The sequence below is a fragment of the Oryzias latipes genome, chromosome 13, assembly GCF_053564925.1.
Source record: "Oryzias latipes strain Hd-rR chromosome 13, Olatipes_Hd-rR_3.1".
Lineage (NCBI taxonomy): Eukaryota > Metazoa > Chordata > Actinopteri > Beloniformes > Adrianichthyidae > Oryzias > Oryzias latipes.
In genome coordinates this window covers 30,856,702-30,875,969 of record NC_136249.1, presented here as the reverse complement: position 1 = coordinate 30,875,969, position 19,268 = coordinate 30,856,702, and the positions used below count along the sequence as shown (strand labels likewise).

Genomic DNA, 19,268 nt, shown 5'->3' with positions numbered 1-19,268 from the left:
CAGGTGCCAGTTCATTGGGACATTTAAAAATCATCATAAAAAAATAGTAAATGTAAAAAGTATTTCAATACATTGTGACTTGTTCGGATTGTGACAAAACAATTACTCCATAATACAAGTGGGAAAAGAAAGAGTTTAGAATTAGCCAAGTAAGGCGTTGTCTAAGTCTAAAACAGTTAAAGACTTTCTCCATGCCCTTTGATCTAATGTAAAAGCATTCCCAGTGGTCTTTTAGTTATAATGATGCTGTTTTTATCCAAAACAAAAAAACATGCATTCATTTTTAGGGCAGTTTTTATGCACTGCGTCAGGAGCTCATCACAAATTTACATGAGGTAAGGGCCTGTGCTGATTTCCCAATATCCCCTTTGTTTACACCCTTTCTCGCTAGCTTACAACCCATTACAACCCCAACATTACTGTTGAGTAACAAAAATGACAAGCAATATTGTAAAACTATCCAGCCGCACAATTTTGAGCCAGATGCCATCTCGGACATACATCGATCTATTTGTCTGCAAGTGAATGCATCAGATTGGAGCAGAGCAGAGAGCAACTAGAAGCTTTTTTAAATGACATTTTTTCAACTTCTCCTGATTCACCATGATTGAAATAAAAAAAGTTCAGAGATTTTAATCATTATTTTCTCTATATACATCCTCCATCAAGAGAAAAATGCCACAAGAACATGTTAGAAACAGCAAAAACATGGTTTTTATTTGTGTGGGTCTTTAATGTTTGCAAAACTGGCTGAAAACGATTTCATCATGAAAGCAGAAATCCATGCAGACAGAAAACAAAATGTTAGACGGACGGATGTAAAACCATAATCCTTCAAAATGAATATCCATGAAAGAAAACTTCATAAAGCACATCTGAAAGCCATTCTGAGAGCCTTATGTCAGCATGAGATCATTTGTCCTGCATTTTTTGGCCATACTTCAGTACAATACGGTGGCAGTAACTCTGCAGCAGCTGCTGCAGCTTTTCTAATGCAAGTTCCATCAGCTGTTAAAAAAAAGACAGAGGATTGGTTCAGCTTTGACAGAGAGCCTAAATGCACTCAAGAGCATGACAAAGCAATTAGATGTTGAAGTCCTTGCCAGCTTGAGGTAACAATGTGTTTCCAACATCGCAGAAAGGAAAAAAACGTGCAGTGAAACAATGTGCAGCTGTGAGAAGAAAGACGGAACACCATTTTTTTGGCATTTCAGAATATAATGAAAGATTATTTGCTCCCAAAGTGCTCCTAAAATACAGCACCTGATGTTAACAACAGAGGCAAAACTTCAAGAAAGGAGCAGATAATTGATCCGTAGTGAGGAGCGGTGCAGACGCGAACGACAGCAGATTTTGGTGGTTTAGACCGACGAGGAAGACAGAGACAGTCACAGAAGGAGATTCTGCTCCACATACGTTTGAAATATAGTATTTCCAAACAATTAGGATTCCTCATTTGGCAATGAGACATGTTTATCACAAAAATAGAACAATGATGGCAGGTGCTAGGATTTATGGGAGATGGTAATTCACCCAAAGGTTAGAACATTGAGGGAAAGAACCTGCTTGGGGATAAAAAAAAGGATTTTATTATTGACATCTGTACGGAGGGTTGACCCGTACGGACGATGCAAGTTTTTGGGTTGTCCGGGCCCATGGAGGTCATGAGGAATGAAGGCGTCTTGAAAGGGAATGCGGTGTGTCTTGCAGTTCCCTTGAGGCTCGTGGGGCCACCTTAAGGGACATCATACAAATAGAATGTACAATATTCGTGCAGTATATAGACATATGTATGACATATTTGTATTGTAAGAAGAACGCGCTGAACAGGGGTTCTTGAACTCGCTTTCATGATACTCTGTTCACACTACTTGTCTATGTCTGTAGATATAAAAACAATTTTACTCTACGGGCTCACCGAGTGCTTTATGATTAGGCAAGGCAAGGCAAGTTTATTTGTATAGCACAATTCGTACACAAAGTAATTCAAGGTGCTTCACAAAACAGAAAAATGCATTAAAATCACAATACATCATAGAAATAATCAGAAAATTTACTTTAAAAGAATTGAAAAAAATTTGAAAATTGATTTAAAAATAAAGGAAGGAAAGGAAAGAAAAGTGCAGATGGGACCTTTCAGTCATATACACGGCTAAACAGAAATGTTTTAAGTCTAGATTTGAACATGAACACAGAAGACGCCTGTCTTACGACTTCAGGGAGGCTGTTCCAGATTTTAGCTGCAGAATATTGAAATGCTGATTCCCCTTGTTTAGTTCTGACTCTGGGAATCAACAGGAGGCCGGCCCCTGAGGTCCTCAGAGTACGAGATGGTTCATATGGCACTAACATGTCAGAGATGTACTTTGGTGCTCGGCCATGGAGAGACTTGAACACAAGCAGAGCTGATTAATATTTTGTGTGGGTCACCCGAAGGCACCATAAAGGTGTGCTCATTTTTTTACCCACAGACATCCCATACCACCTGTAAGTGCAGTAATGAATGAGACTTTGGATCAGGGGTGCCCAAATCCAGGCCTCCTGTTGGTTATCCAGAAATCCTGCCATATCTGCTGCTGATTACCTGGATCAGGTGTGTTTAGCCAATAAGGAGCTTCAATGGGAGGATGATTAGAAAACATGTAGGACCCTCCAGGCTTTGATTTGGACACCCCTGCTTTAGATACTGATGAAGGTATAACCAACAACTAAATGTACATGAGAGATGGATTTGAATAAAACTGTAACCCTTCTGCAGGTACAGTACGTTTTCAAACTTTGGATAAAAGGACACAATTTCAGCACAGCAGCAAAGCATGGTGGTAGACTTGTGGTGGTTTGGGCATGACTTTGGCATCTTGTAAACATTGGGAGCATGAGCCCCTGTGCAAAGCAGAGTATGACAGAGCCAAACACAACGCCATCTGTCCTGTAGCAAAGCCAGGCCAAAATGTCGGGATGAAACAGAACCGACATCCAAAACACACGAAATCGTTTCCAGACGAGGGGATGACAAAAGAAATGAGATGAGGCTGTACAAAAATAACCAAGAACAGCCAGTTCTAGACCCAGCTGAAATACCCACTCCCTGAGTGCCCACTGAGGGTATAAAATATTTAAAAGCAAGGAAAAAGAGACATTCACAGTTTACGAGGAACTTTTAAAGTCAGATACTGCAAGCAAATACCCTCAGTCTCACTCAATATTTCAACATTTTCTAATGTTCTAGTTTTGCTTGAATAAAACACACACATTACTTTTGCTCCCATTCAAAATAGGCACTATTTTATCACTTCATCTGATGTAGGATGGAAACACAGAAATCACAGACACTGGAAATTGTAGATATTACCTTGTTGTGACTCCATTTCCTGTCACTTCATCCCTGATAGAGCCATACCACTTCAAAAAAGCCCTAAGGAATGACATTAGATTGAAGCTGCAGCACATTTTCCAGAAGTTTGTGTACCGTTATCTCTTCAATTAACATTCAAAAATGTTTTATTTATTTATTTTTCCGGAAGCGATTGTCTAAAACCATTTGTGACCAGAGCTGGCGGGGATATCTGCTTCTGCAACAGGAAAAATTATTAGTCATTGATGACAATCTATAATTGTTTCCACTAAAAACACTGGAAGAAGGGATTTTTCTGCAGTTTTCCACTATAGGAACTTGTCAGATTCACAGTGATAACAGATGTACAGAGGAGCGCACCCACTCCATCGCTGTCAACTCAGCCCACCTTGTATAAAAGCTTCATCACCACCAACAATTATATATTGTGTCCATCAGATTGTCAGGCTATCTGATCTTGTTTTGCGTCTTCTTGTTTCTGGAACTGACATTGCGTCAAAACTTCGAATCAAACGAAATGTAATAGCTTTTTTCTTGCAGCCTCTATTCCGTCTTCTGATGCATTACAACTCAGTGTGAGGAGGCGGCGGTCTGAAGACAGAGACCAAATGTGACGCTGCTGCATCCAGGGAAAGAGATAAACCACGAGACCAACTGTTGTCTCATCGGCGTGCACACACAGAAACCCAGCGGGCTGAATTTCATGGCCCTAATACAAATGCAAAGACACAATGGTATGTCACACAACAGTAATACACAGAGGAGCGGAGGGGGGATCCAAATGCAATTTCAGTGTCCTGGAGCCGAAGGCGCAGGATTTACACTGTTGCCTCCTTACGTCTGAAGTTGAGGGAAGCATCTGCTGCACCGTTTGGCTGCTTTGTGCACATCATCAAAAATTGAATCTAACATTTTCTGTTCCCCTGTCCCACTGTACATAAAGGTATCCACTCATCACTGCTCTTGATGTATTGTGGGTTTGTTGTGGAGGATGTCACAGTCACAGGTGTGGCAAATATTGTGGAGGCTGATACAAACATTTAAACTGCATGCATCACTGCCTACCCCCCCCCCCCCCCACACACACACACACACACACACTCCTAGCATCTTTTCATATGCTCAGCCAAGACAGTTCAAACTCAGCAGGAGCAAAGACTCTGCAAAGTTACGCTCTAACGGCAATTCTTTAAATGCACTTTGGTAAAAAAGAAGGGGTTGGGGGGGGGGGGGGGGGATAGTTACTGCAGGGGAGGTTTTCAAGGACAAGAATATTGTGGATTAATAATGAAGGTCAGCTGTGTTTACCGGAAGCTTCACTTCCCGTTATGCTGTCTGAAGGCTGGAGACGGAAATTATTAATGTGAATAACCAATTTAACGGCTGTACGGTGGAGCAGTGGTTAGCGCTCTTGCCTCAAAGCAAGAAGGCCCCTGGTTCAAGTCCCGGGTGGGGGACCTGAAACAGAGCATCAATGGGGGGGGGCTTTCTGTGTAGAGTTTGCATGTTCTCCCCGTGCATGTGTGGGTTTTTCTCTGGGGACTCCAGCTTTCTCCCAACGTCCAAAAACATGCTTCATAGGTTAATTGGTCACTCCAAAATGTGACAGTGCACAGGTGTGTGATCAGTGTGACCCTGCGACAGACTGGCGTCCTGTCCAGGATGTCCCCTGCTTTTGCCCACAAGTGTCCAGGATAGGCTCCGGCAGCCCGTGACCCCAAAAGGGACAAACAGAAGAAGATGAATGAATGATCAAATTTAACACGAAAGTTAAGGGAAAAAAAAACTTTCAAAAACGTCTTTAGAGTCGTGACGACTCAATCAAAAGAAGCTTTGGTGTTCACTTTTGAAACACAACTTGACTACCTTGAGACGTAACAGTTTATTACACGTTTTATGTAAATTAAGAAGAAGTTAAACATGAAAAACACCAAATAAAGATTTTAAGCCCAAATTTGCTTTCTGTTTTTTATATTAAATTTTTAGACTTTAAGAAAAGGCAAAAAAATATTTATTTTAAAAATAAAAGTTTGATGACAGTATGGCAATGCTTTCTTCAAAGTTTCCCACCATGAACTGTGTGATTTTTTGTCGTGGACCCAATAAATAAACTGTTACTGAGAGTTGAAAACTTGTCCAAATATGACCTGTGTACTCCACAGTAAAAAGTCCTTAAACCGGGTTATGCCATGGTCTGGGTGAATTCTCAGTTCTGATTGGCTGGGTGTGCATTAAAAACTGATAACGCACAGTAATAATGCACACCTAAAAAAGAAGTTCCGGTCACATAGCTTAAATGTTCTATATCACTGCGTTGACTTCTTTAACTGAAACTTTTGTTTCATTATTTGGTCAAAAACAAGCGATAAGCGGTGAACTTTTTGTCTGAACGGATGCTTTGTTTGACCCGTCAGGAACAAATAGTTCGCCTTTTGTGAGAAAAGCAATCCAAACCAAAAAAATAACAAGAATAAAGTACTAGAAACTGTTTGACATTTTTTATCTTGTAAGTGACCATGGTCAAGCAACCTCCACTTCACATCAGATGGTACAGGCTTCCACAGCGTGCGTTAATTTCTGATAATGCTCACATTATCGGCCATTAACCCTCTTATACCTCTTTCTTGAAGAAAATCGCAGGATATTAAAAAAAAATCAACCAGTTACAGAGTAATACAGAGTATGCCTCCTTTCCTTTGCCTACAACGAGCAACTCCACAAACTGCCAAGAAGAAGCTGGACCAGGAAAAGAGGAAGAGAAGTTGGGCCAGTTTCCAGACTCGACAGACGCGCCCATTCTGTTGTCTGACTGGGTCCTCAGCCGGCCTTTGTTAAATGTTTGAAAAAAGAGAGATCTCTTTGGAATGAACACAAACAGTGTATGTTGGGCCCTGCCACAGACTGGTGACTGGACAGGATGTACACAGCCTTTGCCCAACAGTAGCTGGGTTGGGACAAGTGGCTCTGTGACCCCGAAGACGATACAGCAGGGTCTGAGTATGGATGGATGGATGGATGGATGGAATATATTGGTAACAGGGTCAGTAGCTTCATTTCAAACTACTCTTACCCCTTTCCCTGTGATCACCTGGACGGATTTCCTGGTTTAGGAAATTAGAATGTGGAAAAATGATTAGGACAGTGGGCTTGAGAAGTTGCCCAATCTCATGTATAAATCCCCTCAGAGTGGGTGTAGCTACCCACTCACCAACCCCCCCCCCCCCTTTGAGTCAATATTAATATTATTATTGACAAAGATTTAGAAATAATCAATGCAAGCTTCTTTAAGCATTGAATTGTAATAGGTTTAGGGGATGTCATCTGGACTTGGTTTTTAAAGTTAGAAGACGTTTCGCCTCTTATCCAAGAGGCTTTGTCAATTCTGAATTAGCTGGTCTAAGAGCTGGTATATATATGCGTTCATGGGGGAGGAGTCAGACCTGAAACTGGAGGTATTGTCCACTTAGCCTACATGGTTTCAGGTCGTTAACAGTCCTTTGTCCTCAGCTGGGGATTGGGGAGCCAGTGACTCACTCTCCAAATTGGTCCTCTCTTTCAGCGGTTAACGACTCAGGTGGAACTGGTTTGGTTTGTTTAGGTTTCAAAATACTGCCGTAGATGGATGGAAGAATAAACCTGAGACCACCATTCTTATTAAGAGAAGGTTTATCCTTCTTGACAAAGATGGCTTCTTTCACTCCTCGCTCGAACCATCCTTTCTCTCTGGCTAGAATTCGGACTTCACTGTCCTCGAAAGAGTGGTTTGTGGCCTTCAGGTGGAGATGCACTGCAGACACAGGTCCACTTGGGTTGGCTCTGCGATATTGGTAAAGCCGCTTGTGTAGAGGTTGTTTGGTTTCTCCTATATACTGTTCATTGCAGTTCTCTTTGCAGTGGATAGAGTACACAACATTACTCTGTTTGTAGCTGGGAATTTTGTCCTTTGGATGAACCAGTTTTTGTCTGAGGGTATTGACTGGTTTGAGATGAACTGGGATGTTATGTTGTTTGAAAATCCTTTTAAGTTTTTCAGACAGGCCTGAGATATATGGAATTGAAATACTGTTCTGTTTCGGCTCTTGTTCCTTCTTGTCTTGTTTTCCTGTATGTTGGGATCTGGTGAATGCCCACTTGGGATATCCACATGTTCGGAGGGCTTGGTGGATATGTTGCTCTTCCTTCTTCTTTCCGTCAGAGCTTGTGGGCACCTCCTGGGCTCTGTGTTGTAATGTCCTGATGACGCCTTTAAGCATTGAAAAAAATTACAAGCTATATTTTTAAATGAAATAAAAACAATAACAATAATAAACTTTTAGAAATATGTAATTTTGATCCTTCGATTTGTAATGGCCGCTCTGGTGTTTCCAGAGGTGCGTCCAAAGTCTTCGGCCCCCCCATTTAAAATGTTCTAGCTCTGCCCCTGAATCCCTTCATACTGAGCATGCATTATGCTCAAGGGAAGAGGAATAACTTCTTTCTAACAACAACAAACTTCTAGCAAAACCAAATTCATAAAGAACCCTTTCCGATTTGACTCACTGGGGTCAAAACAAGAGACAGACACTGAAATATCTTCTTAGGAAACGAGACACACAGGTTACTGAAACTAATACTTATGCAAGTATGGAAAAGCACCCGGTGCGTCTCAGAGCATCCCTAAGCTGTCAAAGGGCAAAGTCATGCAACATAACTCAACATGTTTACACTAAAGATGCAGCAAGAGAAGCCTATTTATGAATGTGGCTTTATAGCAGCTTGATTAGATTATTTTAATTACTACAGACAAAATCTCTGTTGTGTTCTCGGTATATAATTTGTTCATTTTTTATTGTAAAAACAATGAAAAAAAGAAAAAAAGAGCCAAAATAGACAAGTATGTACATTACTGGTGTGTTAGTGTAATCATTCAAGACACAGAAAGAAGAGCTGAAATAAAACCATCAAGTGTAAAAAAAAGAAACCTTTTGACCTTTGAGCTTTCAAGTGGAAAATCTGAAAGTCTGACTGAGCTCTCATCGCGTCAAGTCTGTAGTTCAAATACTGTATGTGTTTTAGCTGCCGCCAAAAGATTACTATTGATTTTGGGTAAGTGTGAGGCAGCCATGCGTGCAGCTGCTTTCTCTGGGCTGTCACTCCACCTCTGAGGCACATTTAAGATGACAAACTTGACCTTGGCACTCAGTAGTTCGGGCTCCCGCCTGATATAGTGGCAACCTTCATAGACACATCTGCAGCAGATGTATGTGCTGTTGATGGTTTTCTCCACATAGTCTTTAAAGCATCCATCACAGGCCTCCCAGGTTTTTACTGTTACGTCAACCGGCGGCTAACAGGGAGTCCGATTTAAATGATTATTTGTCAAGCTGGTTTCCACCACTCCAAGGTGACCTTGCTATTCAGTGTTTGACACCACAAATGACGCTTGGACCCACGTGACGACGATGCAAAGTGACGCAGCAATTCACCGTCAGGGTCCGCACTCCTGAGATCACAAGCGCCAGCTGCACGCCGCCTCTGAACCTCTAGTGTTACCAGCACAAACCAGACGGCCATAAACCCCCATTAGTCGCACATACCAGGACAGAAAGAGTTCAGGTGGGAGGTCAGAGGTTGAGCATTCCTCAGCTGGAGCCAGGCCCCAAATCCAATCTGTCATACAACACAGCGATGCGCCTTTTAAATGGAAGCAGGTTTGTCTTGGAGGATCAGCGCCACCAGCCTGCTGAGGCCCAGCGTGTGCCATTACGCGCTGGCACAGGGAAGACAAAGCCTAATGATGCCTTTAAATGTATGGCAGCCCGATAGCAGACACTAAGTGCAACTGCCTTGAAAATATGAGTCGGCATTGTAATGGTATTATGAGGACACTTGTGTAGAGGTGTTTTGTAAACGTGTTCCAGGCATTAGTTTGATCCTTTTCCAAGGCTGGATGTGGCTCCTGGCGCTTCCTTCCCATCCCATCAGAAATTGTAATTGCTACGGTCTCTACAGGGGCCAACATGCTTTCCAGCAATACTGGGGAGTTTTGAAGTGGACAGATTGAGATTCTGGCTTCTAACCCGCGCCAGCTTCACACCACCAATGCCAGTCTAAGACAGCCACCTGTTCCAAAGGGCCACGCCGACCGCTTTTCCTGTCTCGCCAGTCACCCAGCACAGTGAAACGGTCACGTCTGCTTTTATCTCTCTATTCATAAGTCGAGAGGCTACCTTATGTGGAAGTAAATGCCCGGGCTGTTAGTCATTTATCAGAAGGAGATTTTTTTTTTCCAAAACTTTTTCCACATTGGGTAAATTCTGCAGTCCCAATAAAGAGAGAAATGTGGTTTAATGGAGTTCATAAATCTGTGTTTCATGCTGCCAACTCCAAGCGGTGCACGCTGCTTCATCTCCTCTCCTCCCTCCCACCTAGTCTGTAATCTTGTTAAAGTTCAGTGTTTCCACTGCGCTCCCCTCTGGGGGATGAGGTTCTCGGTGTCAGCCTTTCTTCCCACAGCATTGCACCTTTTCCAAGAGGCTCACCTGGATCCGCACTCGGGCAGCGTAATTCTTGCCAACATCTCTGACCCGGGGACGGGTTTGAGGGTGGGAGGGCAGGGGTGGGATTGCCGTTCGACACCACTCCACAGAGGGCAGCACTTCATTAAATGCAAACTGTTAACACATGGGATGTGTTTGCTGTGATGAAAGCCAAGCTTGTTAGAAAGCGTACAGTAACTATCCTCCCCCTGCTGAGCTGCTGTAAAGCACCAGAGCTGTCGGAGCTCACGCTAGTTTTATAGTCTTGTATATATATATATATATATTTTTTTTTTTTCTGATACTTCAAGTAAAGAAGCCGACTGAGTTATGCATGATCGAGTGCTGCCTGACTATCAGCGCCTCTGTTCCTGTCTAATGCCTTAGTTACAACTGTCCTTAAAGACGCTCAAATAAAAATGGTGTTTTTAACATCAGAAATCAGAAATGGTTTAATGTTATTGTTACACAAGAAGCTCGTGGTAACTACAATCCTGGTGCTCTGCAGCTGTTTGGACAACATCAAATAAAGCAATATATAAATATCGTTTCCCCACTTCAGGAAAAATCCAGATCTACATTCTATTTTATCACTCTTTTAATCACGGTGTGTGTATGTGTGTGTGTGGGGGGGGTTGTCAGCATTGTTTGTCATGTCATTTTGTTTTTAAATTTTATTGTATTGTATGGTATATACATACCTACATACATGTATTTCAGTCAGACAACTCTTGCAGTAAGAAATATTTATTTGACATTTTTCCACATTCTTTAAGTTGGCATTCACATATTTTCGTTTGGCATAAGGCTCCGTTCAATTCCATAAAACTTCCATAAAATTCCATAAAATTTCCATAAAACTTTTCGGGTAACAAAACCCCCCTTTACGGAGCCCACAGGTGGAAGCCGGGGAGGAGGGTGGGGCGAAGAATGAGCGCTGAAGGTAAGAAAGAATGAACAACTGCGCACCTGGCTTAAATAGGACGCTGAGCAGGTGAGTTAATTAACTGAACCGCCCTAGAGTATTTACCTGTAAAACACTGCAGCGAGTATCTGCCCGAAATACGATAAATCGTCATTGCACATAATGACTATTGCAATTCCCAAACTGCTAAATTTGCACATGACTGGTTGTTACAGTTTTTTTTTGTAAGGTTCATATTTTGTTTAGGAGGTTGACTGATGAGGGGAAGAAACTGTTCTTGAGTCTGTTGGTGTGAGCCTTGTGTGATCCGCACCACCGGCCTGACGGTAGCAGTTGAAACAGGTGGTGGTTGGGATGATGGGAGTCCTTGATTAAATGTTTGTGTAGCGAGAGCTGGCGATGTCCTCTAGGCCGGGCAGGCGGGGAGCTCGTGATCTTCTGGGCCGAGTTGATCACCCTCTGCTGCGCTTTCCTGTGTAACAGGATTTCAAGGCATTTTTTTTGATGATGGAAGACATATACAAAGAAAATTAAGCTTAAAACGTTCTCTTTTTTTTTTTAACTGCGTTGTTGAGTGTTTCTTTATTCAAATTGTTGTGAATCAGCAGCAGAGGAACAGACTACAATTGGTGGCCACAAGCTCCCTGCTCTGTTCCATTTTGATGCTTGTAGACAACTAGATCCATGTACGTCTGGCTCAAAACTGCTCTGCTGGATAGCTCCAATATTGTTTCACTGGTAATGTTAGGTTGCTAGGGAGTCTGAGGGGCTGTAAGTTAGTGGAAAAGAGTGTAACCAAAGGCATAAGGGGAAGTCAGGGCAGGCTTGCCCCAGGCAACAGTCCCCGCCTACAACTTAGAGGTGAAGTTCTAATGAACTCCTGTCGGTCTGCAGAAATTATTAACTAAATCTAGACTCTTAGGTGACCTTCAAATCTTCACCTCTAAAGCAATCTCATTGGTAAAATTTCAGTGTGTTTGTTAGTTCTGCCAATTCCTATTTTTGGAAAGACAGGGGTTTATTATTAGATCCAAGTTATTAACAACCACAAAGATGAAAAGGAAGCTAGTCTTCAAGATAAGAGAAAAAAAAACCCAGATAAGTCTGCATGGCGTGCTGGAAATCGTCGTCTGGTTCACCCTTGCTGAACGCCCTGATGCGCCGAAGACACGGACGAGTCTAAATATGAGATTTCAAGTCGTCTCGCTGACACTGTCATGAGGTATTACTCCCAGTGACAGCTCCAATAACAACAACTCTAATTAAAGAATGATTGGAAGGGGTGGACCACTGCCTCCTAATGGGGGAATAAACCGCAGAGTCGCTCCAGGAAGTGAATTGTGTTCATCCATTAAAGGCGGGATGCCTGTAGCTGCTGTCAACGTGTAATAGCTTATTTTTAAAGCTACATAACTTTCCATTCATTCTGCCCACTGGTGTGCACTCCAGCAATTTAATTACAAAACAAAACTCCAAACGTGTACCATAGTTTTACAGACCGTCAACGAACTTCTGAGCAGCGAGATTTGATGTGTGCAGAGACGGCTGCAGATGCATGATGGGGCTTCTGGTCTTTCACGGCCCAGCTGAACTCCTCTATGCACTGAATGCTAATCTCAAAACTGGAGAGAAGGGGGTGATGGAACAGATCCCTTCTGTACCCTCTCCTCCTCCTCCTCCCCCTGCTCCTCCTCAACTTGGAAAGAGAAATTGCTTCAGTCCGTCCCCTGTGAGCGCAATGAGGTCACGGCTGTTATTTCCTTTGCCTGGTTAAAAGCTGACAGAGCAGTCAGCCTGGAAATGCTGGGGAGAGGACGTTTCTACTGTAGCAACGCTCTGTCCGGGGAATCTGCAGGTCCCATTCCCAAAGGCCGGCACCTTTTCCTGCCCTTGCTGCTAAGCAAGCGGTACATCTGTAGCACTGTAAATGTATTCAAACAAACACAGTGGAGATGAGTATTTGATCTAAAACAAAAAGATATTTATATTCCTGGGCTGGACTGTTTGTGTTCTCTGTGGAAAATTACAGCTGATCCTTGATACGCCCCAGCAGACCTCTGGATTTCAGAGCTGGAATATGAATTCACTTTTCAGTATTCATTTGCAAAGCGCATCTCTGCTGTGTGACATTTGAATGGTTTATTGTTCCTCCGCTGGGCTCTTTTTTCTCTCTGGGGATCAGTCATCAGCTCTGCTTTTTACATTTTAATGGGTAATTATTAGCTTTTGCGATATCCATATTGAAACGTTTAGTGTTTATCTGTCCATTAACGCAATTAACAATGCGCAGCCTGAAGTAAATGAGGCTACCTGCACATGGCAGCTTAATGACGCGTTGTGAACACTACACATCCTCCGATATTTTAGACTGAGCAATGACAGCTTGTTCTCACTCCTCTCCGTCGGTTTGACATTTCCAGGAATATGACTATAATAGTTTGTCTAATGAAATTTCATTATGCCTGTTATTTAGAGCAAACTATTCTTACTAGGGCTGTGGGCTCATTACTGATGCGGCAATCCGATTCAAGTCCCGAATCAAGATGAACAAATTCACAGATCTTAGAGAAAGGGGTTTTTGAGGTGAATCAAAATTGACATATTTCGCAAAACTGCAATGGAAAAACTTTTTAAGAATAATATAAATCGAGTGACCACAGGTAGCCAGTTTGTAGATAGCCATGACGATGCACCTCTTGGTAGGAACTGACTGCCTTGGACACTACACGGCGGTCACCACAAGAAGTCCCACAGCATCACACTTAAAGCTCATCAAAAGTGGAGTTTCATGTGGAATTGTTGGATCCACAGTTCCTCTGTAAAATCCCCAACCACCATTTCCCAAACGGTCTTCATCTGTAGACACTCGCCGCTCCATGGCCTGAATAAGACGCCGATGTGTCCCTTGATAGATGATGATGAGCGCCAGTGCCGTGGCAGAAATTTGAAGGCATCTACTGTCAATCAAAGTGTTGTGAACATCCATCCTCATGTTTTTGGATGACTTATTGCATGAGTTGGTTTGTGTTTATTCACACAATTATGATTTAATGGAATTAGTGGAATTGAGAAACTGTGTTTTTTCAACATTTCTAGAATTTTGATAAAGTTTGGCGCACATGTGTCATGGAAACACAGTTAGTGTTGCTTTGGATTCAACAAATTCTGAAAATGTTCTCCACAGTTTTTTTATCCTCACAGTTTAGCTGACTAGTAGAATAGTAAATATAGACGCGGCAACACCTAAATAAAAGTGTTACAACTACAAAATACTGATGCTACATGTACACCGGATGCTTGGAACAGCACATATCTGCACTTTTTTAAGCTTACGCGTTCGACACTTTTGCCTCAATGCATCCTTATGCAATTATTTAAGTCCATTTTCGAGGCTCTACACGATTGTCTGTGCGTCAAAAGTGAATCCAGATGAACTGTGACCAATCAGGGACTCAAATTTGGTAGTGATGTATGGGTTGTCCTTTTCAAAACACGGAAATACCAACGTAGAGAGAATAAAAAAGACCTAATTGCTCTGAAAATCCATTTCTGCACAGTTAATGTAGATTTGAGTGATCAAACAGAAAGTGTCAGCATCTTCTTTAATATCACCATTGCTGGTAGATTAGGGAAACTGGAAAAATCTCATAAACACATACAGGAATAGCTGCAGATGTTAGTTACAGTATACCAAGGCGTTGAAAAAGCCATCCACGCCATCCTTGACCTTCCTGTGGACGCTGCTTTGGGCCAAAGGGTTCAACGAAGTACTTGAGCCTCAGTAAACATTGTCTTGACAGTCAGGCTGCTTTTTTTGTGGGCAGCTTGGAAATAGGATCGTTTGAAAATAAATCCCTCACGACTTAGAACTACCAACATTCAGTTAATTTAGGCTGAAAACAGGAGTGAACACCTGTTGCTAGGAAACAGCTGAAACATTACTGTGAGGTAGAGGTGGGAAATTCGCTAAACATATCAAGCTTTTTTAGGCGAAAGAAACTGAATAGTTGCAATTGAGCCATTGCCTTCAAATAAAACTTTGTGACAACACTCCACCCCCACCCCCATAACTGGTGTTTTTAGAAAAGGAAAGCTCCCAAACCTGAAATTAATTATCATCATTATTAAATGGATTGGTTGCTATCAGAGCAATATTATTTTGGTTCTCCCAGGCCCATTAATTACCCTTCTTTTGTGATGTACGTTATATCTGGAATGCAAATAAAAAAAGCTTAAAATGGAAAGAAACTTAATACGGATAATATAAGTATAATTCCACACTGTAATAACTTTTGAAAGCTTATCAGCGTTTGCAGACAAAAATTGCATTACAAAAAAAAGAAAATCCATGGTGTACAGATTATAAATCATGGCTCATATTCCTTCTAAGTTGCTCAGGCAGAAAAATCATAATTGTACAAGAAAATAGCAAGAATTTTGAGTCCCAGGCCAGAAAAGGAGAAAATGTGGCTCATGAGAAATATGTATGTCATGAAGGGAGTGTGGGTGATGACAAAAGATAGGAGGAACTAATAAAATCTTTTAGAATATGACAAAAATGAGTAAAATGTGCTTCAAGATTTCAGGTCATAGGTGTTCCAGATTATGTCATTTGACTGATAAGATCATCCATCGCACATGAGAGAAAACACACCTGTTCGTTTTAAATGATCCATCGAGGAGGCGGCATGAGTCCAGCTGGATCTTAAACCACTGATAATGCAAATTAGAAGGAGAAGCCTTAATTTCCTATGGAGCAAAAGTCAAAACATGAAGCCAACAGTAACAAAACCGTCCTCCAGGCTGTTTTTTTTTCTTCCAGCTATTCCAAACAAACCAGAGAAAGCAGCTTAGAAGAACACAGGGGAGGCGAGCATCTCAGCGATAACCCTCCTGTCCGTCAACATGGGAAAAGCTGATGCTTGTTTATTTATTTTTTTACTTTTCATTTATAAGTCAGGAAAAAACATCTAGATGTATGTTTTCCCCTGTGCCGAAGGGATGTCTGATCCTCATTGCAAAGCAAAAATAGCATCTTCACAAGCCTCATCAAGGCTTTGGAGGCGGCATATGACATGAAGTGTAACACATTTCCTGCAATTATTCACAGGCTGACTGCAGTCAGGAAGAAGTCTATTTTTAGAACTTTATATGATCTATTATCATTGCAACAACTTTCAATACGAGTCCTTGACAACTGGAAATACTGCAGGTGCAATACCCGTCCTAAAAATACCATGGTCTGTTTTGGTTGCACGGGATAGCTTCGTCAGAAGTGAAGTTATGTTCAGCAATGCTTTGGTTGCACATTTATCATCAAAATTTGCACACACCTTGTACCCGGTGAAAATTAACTTTTTGACATAGTAAACAATACCTGCAACAAAATGATGACATCACAGGGGGTGAAACTGCCAACAAGTTGAATGGGGGGCAACAAAAAAAAAAGAAGAAGAAACCTGAATCAAGCAAAACATGGGTCGAGTATGTTCAAAGGAAGTTTTAAAAGTATCATTGGATGGTCACTGGACCTACAGTTTGGTGGCCATTTTGTGGCAAAGTGTGAGATTTGGGGATTTTCACACTTTTGCGCATTACAGGAAAACAATTTTTGTTTAGGTGATTATCATGAGGAGGATGGTCTGTCACAGTAAAAAATCTTCAACAGGAAAAAATGAACAGTAGGGACTTCTAATGTAGGCCCCATCCAGGAGACCAGGCTTAGCCGCAGAAACTTTATAAATAAACGTAAAAATAACACAAAACCATGGAGAAACAAAACGGTCACAAAGCAGAGGAGATGACCTGAGAACCACATACTTAATACAAAACTGAGGATCATCAACACAAATCCAGACAGCTGTGGATGATTGGCAATGAAACCTGGTGAGACTGACAGAATGAAAGTCAGCAAACAAGGTTAGGAGTTACAGGTATTTGAAATATGTTGCATGTTACAAACATGTTCTAGAGTGTGAATGCAGTTAATAAAGTCTGACTGACGCATGGAGTTTATGTCTGACTCGTCTAGTTTAATGTGCCTCATAAATCTGAGAGACCGTTCATTGAGGAAGCATGCTTGACAGTTGACAGTACGCATGTTGTGTTGATTGTGTTAACAGTGGAAGCGCTAACAAAGTGAAAGTGTAAATAAATTGTACTTTTCTAAAGTTGGTTCTTTATTTGTAATAACGTTAGTTTGCTGAATAAAGTCAACAAAAAATAGTAAAAAAGCGATCTTTCAGTGTTTCACTTTGTTATATTGTGCTTCAAATTCTGTACATCAAACAAAAGGAAAAAAAAAACTAAACACAGGAGTACTCAGCTATGTGTTCGACAGAGTTTATTCTGAAACATGGCGGTCTGTGGTATGAAAATTCACCTGCTTTCAGTCAGGAGGAGTCTGCAGGATAATGGAGGCAGAATGAGGCGTTGATGTTGTCTTGTGGTGTGCAGAAATATGCACAGAAACTCAATCAGCTGCTGGGCTGGTATTGAGTCAGAACAATTACAGTTGTAGACACAGCCTCTCTGCCACTGGAGTTGAATGCAGATTGGTCAGAATGGCCACGGCAACTTCCCAGCTTCGCACTTTTCTGAGGAGATGGAAAACGTAGAGGTTTCTACTCTGAATCTACACTAGCGGAGGGGAGGAAACATACAGGCAATTTGTCGGCAATGATCCTCTTAAAATTCCAAACTGAAAAAATTTGGGTTGTGACATGAGAGGAAACAGAAGTAGACCTGACAGGACCCTAAAGCGGAGTTTTTTTTCCAGGTTTTTTTTTTAAGTCTTTGCTGACTTTCAGACACATGTTCTTCCCCACAAACCAGGATTTTATAGCTTAAGTGTTCAGTGAGGAGGGGAGCCGTTTGAGGAGATTTCTGCCATGAAGGGCAGGCAAATGAAATAATCTCATCAGGGATTCCAGTCTCCTTGTCCTTCTAATGAAACTGTTTTAAAGAACCATGCACATTTTTCCAGGAGCAGATTGTTTAAAGGCGCGGGAATCCAAGCTGCCCTCTGAAGTCAGGCAGGGAGCTTAAAGTTAAAAGCAGCAGACGAGAGGGGCGACCCCGGCCGGGGCAACCTGAACTCTTTTGTGGAACGGGGGTGGGGGGTGGGGGGGGGTGACAGTTGGGATTCTGCAGGCGTGCGCTCACCCGGGCTCTGCTCTAAATGACACCAAAGATTGGACGGGCGTTTCATCGAGCTGCTGAAACTGGTTACCATGCTTCCACCGCTAAATACTGCAGAGGAATCTCAAGACTCGGCTGTGGTAGCTGGAAATTATCTGTGGTGGGGAATCAGGGCGGAGAGAGCGCGCGCGGATGACAGGAAGAAGAAAACGAGACCCTGCAGTGGAATTAAGCGCCTACAACTTTTGGAAGAAACTTAAAAAAAGAAGAAGCTTTTTTCCCCCTCCTCTCCATCACTGCCGCAGTAATAAGCTGAAATTTGAGAGCATTACCAGCAGGGGGTGGGGGTGGGGGTGGGGGTTCTGACTTTGACACTAATGCAGTGAATTTCCAAATACTGACACGAGTGTGCGCACACGTTTAAATCAACACTGAAATCTATCAGGATTAAATATTTGCATATTTGCATTCTTCTGCCTCGCTCTGTTGCTTTTGGAATCGGTGGCAGAAAAGAATAGTCGGGGTAGAGGTGGGGGTAAAATAAGCCAATTGGACCCAGTGAAAACACATTTTATTATTCTCAGTGCACCGCCGAATCATGCAGTTCATGGCGGAATCCAAAGCAAACATGGCTAAACTTAACCCTACCTTGACAGCCGCCGTGCTGCTTTGTCACATTTCATCTAGACTAAACGGAGTCTCTCCATGGCTTTTTTTATGCAAGGAAGAGCGGCAGACAGTTTCATCTGTACTTTTTAAGCATCTATGAGACAAAAACATGCACTGCAGCGTCATTTTTTTCTTGACGCCGCGTCAATTACGGATCAAACCTTCGCTCGGCTGGAAGGAAAGATGATTAACGCGAGTGGTTAAGTGGCTCTTTGACTATGCAAGAATCAGGGGCGAAGCGATCTGGAGACAACTTGCTAAATGGCCTTCGACCACAAAATGATTCCATGTGGCGTTCCCCCAGCTCCAAACCCAAAAGCGCCTTTGTTCGGTTTGAGTGGAGCAACTCTGGGCTGGCGTGGAGGCGAGGAGCACGGAAAAACAGATGCACGCCGGATCCACGTAGTGTTCATTAACGTTTGCTTTCAGGTTGAGCGGTTTGTTTTTATGGTGGTAAAGATTTTTAGTAAAAATGAATGAAATTGGTTTTATCGCCATTACTGCCTTTAATTTTGCCTGAAACGTGTATTGACCCGTTAAAAGACACAACAATGCCCAGAGTAATCCACCAATCAGAGACAATTCAAGATCAATCGGAAATCCCGCTGTGACACACAAACACTTGTGCCAAACGGCTGTTTTGTATGAATTGTGGGCAAGG

At 42.2% G+C, this 19,268-nt stretch overlaps 1 protein-coding gene across 8 annotated transcripts in view; it reads right to left on the bottom strand.

Annotated features, from left to right (window-relative positions):
* The window catches only part of nectin1b (nectin cell adhesion molecule 1b), a 216,925-nt gene that overhangs the window by 57,986 nt on the left and 139,671 nt on the right, over window positions 1-19,268 (bottom strand). The gene's annotated exons all lie outside the window — the stretch shown is intronic.